This window comes from Momordica charantia (genome assembly GCF_013281855.1).
Source record: "Momordica charantia cultivar OHB3-1 chromosome 6 unlocalized genomic scaffold, Mcharantia_2.0 BLBB01000006.1, whole genome shotgun sequence".
NCBI lineage: Eukaryota > Viridiplantae > Streptophyta > Magnoliopsida > Cucurbitales > Cucurbitaceae > Momordica > Momordica charantia.
Window position 1 is genome coordinate 10,297,047 of NW_028275164.1, and position 3,404 is coordinate 10,300,450.

At 29.4% G+C, this 3,404-nt stretch overlaps 1 non-coding gene across 1 annotated transcript; it reads left to right on the top strand.

The window, feature by feature from the left end:
* The first annotated feature begins 2,793 nt into the window (after window positions 1-2,793).
* Window positions 2,794-2,865, top strand: TRNAG-UCC (transfer RNA glycine (anticodon UCC)). Its single transcript has one exon. It is a non-coding gene; the product is annotated as a tRNA-Gly (tRNA).
* The last annotated feature ends 539 nt before the right edge of the window (window positions 2,866-3,404 follow it).

A 3,404-nucleotide genomic window follows, 5' to 3' on the forward strand; every position in this document is an offset into this window, starting at 1 on the left:
GATCAAATTATCGTTTTTCCCCTGAATTACATCTTACTTCTTAAATACCACTGCTACTCTAATGAAAAACTCAGTTATGGTCCGACCAATAACTGGAAGTCTCTCTCAAGCCAGTGAGAGGGTGGGGCCCTTTGTTCAAGTCTCGGAGTCAACATTTAAGAGAACACTCATCTACTCCCCTAAAGTCGGGGAGGAGTGAATTTCATCTTGTGAAGTAATGTTTTTAGCTCCTCACTCGATCTCGTCCCCAAAATAGTAGGAATGTTGAGTCAGCGACTCGGGCCACTCTCACCCATTCAGGTCAAAGGACGAGCCCACACGAGCAGGAATCCATAACTCACTCAGGATTGAGAATGAGTTGTCTAGTCATCCTATGAAATAACAATCGGTTAGTCAACGGCGTTACATCTAAAGATTGGTTATTTCGCGGTCCGGTCTTAAAAAAATTCATTGTATAAGATACCCCCACTTGCAGTCTCCACACGAACGATCTAGATCGGGTCGTTTGTAACATCTACAAAGTGGGTCGTATCCATAGTGTTGCTAGGATAAGGTACTCAGCCTTATCCATGTACTATAGACCCTTTAGGTTATTCCCGTGACATTATCCACTTGTATATTAGGGATATAGCAAATATATACCCAGTATATATACTGTCCCGATTACATGATAATAACCTTGGATGCTTAGTTTATTGGATTTTTGACAATGCAATGCTATGAATTCAACAATAAATTAATTGAATAAAACTTTATTGAATATAAATTTGTTTTTACATAAATACAAACTACGAGTATAGGGTAACACACCCAACAAGTCTGTACTTGTACAAGAACCTCTTATTTAACTTAACAGAGGCACAACAATAGTACACGTATATAGAGAAGCAAATAACGTGACACATGGTCTGGAGAGAAGAATAGATTTGTACCTCAACTCCTAGCTGACCTTGGATCTCTAGTGGTTTAACTTGTTTTCTTTCATTCTAAAAAGAAAAGAAAAGAAAAACATTTGAGAATTTTAAAACCATTTTGTATGTTTAGCTCAACCTTTAATGTCGCTAATATAGTTTTTGTTAATTTTAATTTTAATTTAAATTAAAGTCTCTTTTTCAAAAAAAAAAAAAAAGCAAATAAATTAAAGTATTTTTAGATTCTAAAAATTCAACCCATGGTCACAATCACGTTGATTTGCCTCCCCTTCCCTATTTAATAGAACTAATGGACAAAGGAAAATGGCACTAAAAAAAAAATTGGTCAAAGCAAAATGAATTTAGTCGAAACTATTTGCATTCCTTTACTTGATTATTATAATTTTTTTTTTTTTTTTACTGCATTCCTTTACTTGAATAGACTATTTTACATTCATCTATTTATTTGTAACTCCATTTTTTATGAACTATAGAATTTCTATTTTATTGAAGAAATGTTCTTTCGCTACAATTGAACTCCCATTCCCCTTAGTGACATTAATGAGCCTATAGAACATTTATTTCAAAGACAAACAATATTAGAATAGAAATTTTTCTAGACGAACAATTGGTTATTTTATGGAACTCACATTGAGTAGAAACAAGACCGATTCAAATTGTTGGGCACCAGCCCAAATGTCATAACCAAGACCAATTCATGGAATTTGAACACATTCACTTTTAATTAACTCATAATCCCTTTGGACCAAATAGACTACCTATAATCTTTTTTCTTTTACTTTTTTTAATTTATCATTTCTCTTTTGAATTAAAATTTTTTTAAAAATCTATTCTTTATTTAAGTCTAATCATTTAGACTACTATATCAAAGAAATATATATTGCAAATTATATTTTCTTTAATAAATTATATTTGACGAGCTCCAAGGAGGGAGGCAAGAACCATATTTTCTGGCGGTCCGAATCTTATCTGAATTGCTAGAATAGTATATGTTATATCTTTTTGTATTATATCTATTAAATTATATTTTAACTCAAAATTAAAAAAAATCAATATTTGTTCAGGTATATATTCGAGATAAATATGATAATAAGTTCAAATTCTCAATCCCACGAATTGTTTTACTATAAAAACTAAAAACAAAAACAAGAAACAGAAAATAGTTATAAAACGTATTTTTCTATTTCTTTTTTGCGATAAAAAAAAATAAAAACGGTTACCAAACATATTCTTGTTTCTAATTATAAAAAAATTAGAAACAAGAAATAGAAAACGGAAAACGGAAAACGAGCAACGAGAACCTTACAAAACGGGCCATAAGTCTCTATTTCTCATCTCTCGGCAAGTCAAAGAGCCTTAAGAATGACTAAAATCTCAACATTCAATACGGTGTAGGTGCATCGACCCTCCTTAACATAGTTGCAATGATCTCATTAAAATTCTTTTTGTTTTATCCAAACTTTAATATAAAAATTAATCGTCAACTTGAGACTAACTCAACTAGTTAAAGACATGTATCTCTGACCAGAAGATCATGTGTTCGAACTCCCACTCCACGTAATATTTATATATATATAAACTAATAGAATTAATGTCCTACAGGAATATATGTTTGTTGTATAACTATAAATGAGATATAAGAAGACTAAAAATGATTCACTAAAATATGTCATCTTAATACATAGTAAAAATATGGATGACTACTCTCATAATGTGACTACTTTAGTGGACACATCAATCAATAAGTTCACTACCATATGCTTTTTAGAAAGAAAAAAAAAAAGAAAAAAAAAACGTTAACGATTATCAAAAAAAAGGTTTATTATAAAAATGCTTTTATTTACAGAGTTTCAACAGTAAAGTGTTTGTAGTCCAACGGTTAGGATAATTGCCTTCCAAGCAATAGACCCGGGTTCGACTCCCGGCAAACGCATTTTTTTATATGTTTCGGAAACGAATTATTTAATAAATTATATAAAATAAAATCATGTTCACGTAAATATTTAAACTAGCTTACTATTTTATTCCAAATTTCATTTATATTTAACCCTTTTAAAATGTTATTTAATAATTATATTTTTACAATATTATATTTGTAATTTTTTTTAAAGAAGAAGAATATTATATTTGCAATTACTTCTAAGGAATTATATATTTATGATATTTTAAAATGAAACCACTCCTTTAAATTTTCAGAAAATCTCAAAAAACATACATATTTATATACGTTAAAAGGCAGTTTTCAAATATATATATATATATATATTTACACGTTAAAAGGTCATTAATGTTAATGTTACTGCCAAAAAAAAAGGTCACTAATGTTTAAAGAACGAAATTTACTAATATTAAATACAGTAAATATAAATATATTAAAAAAAAACATTTTGGAGTTGAGAGACCATCCATTCTACACGAATATATAAAAATTTTAGAAAACTTGGTGCGTAGAATAAATACTGGCAAAACTCG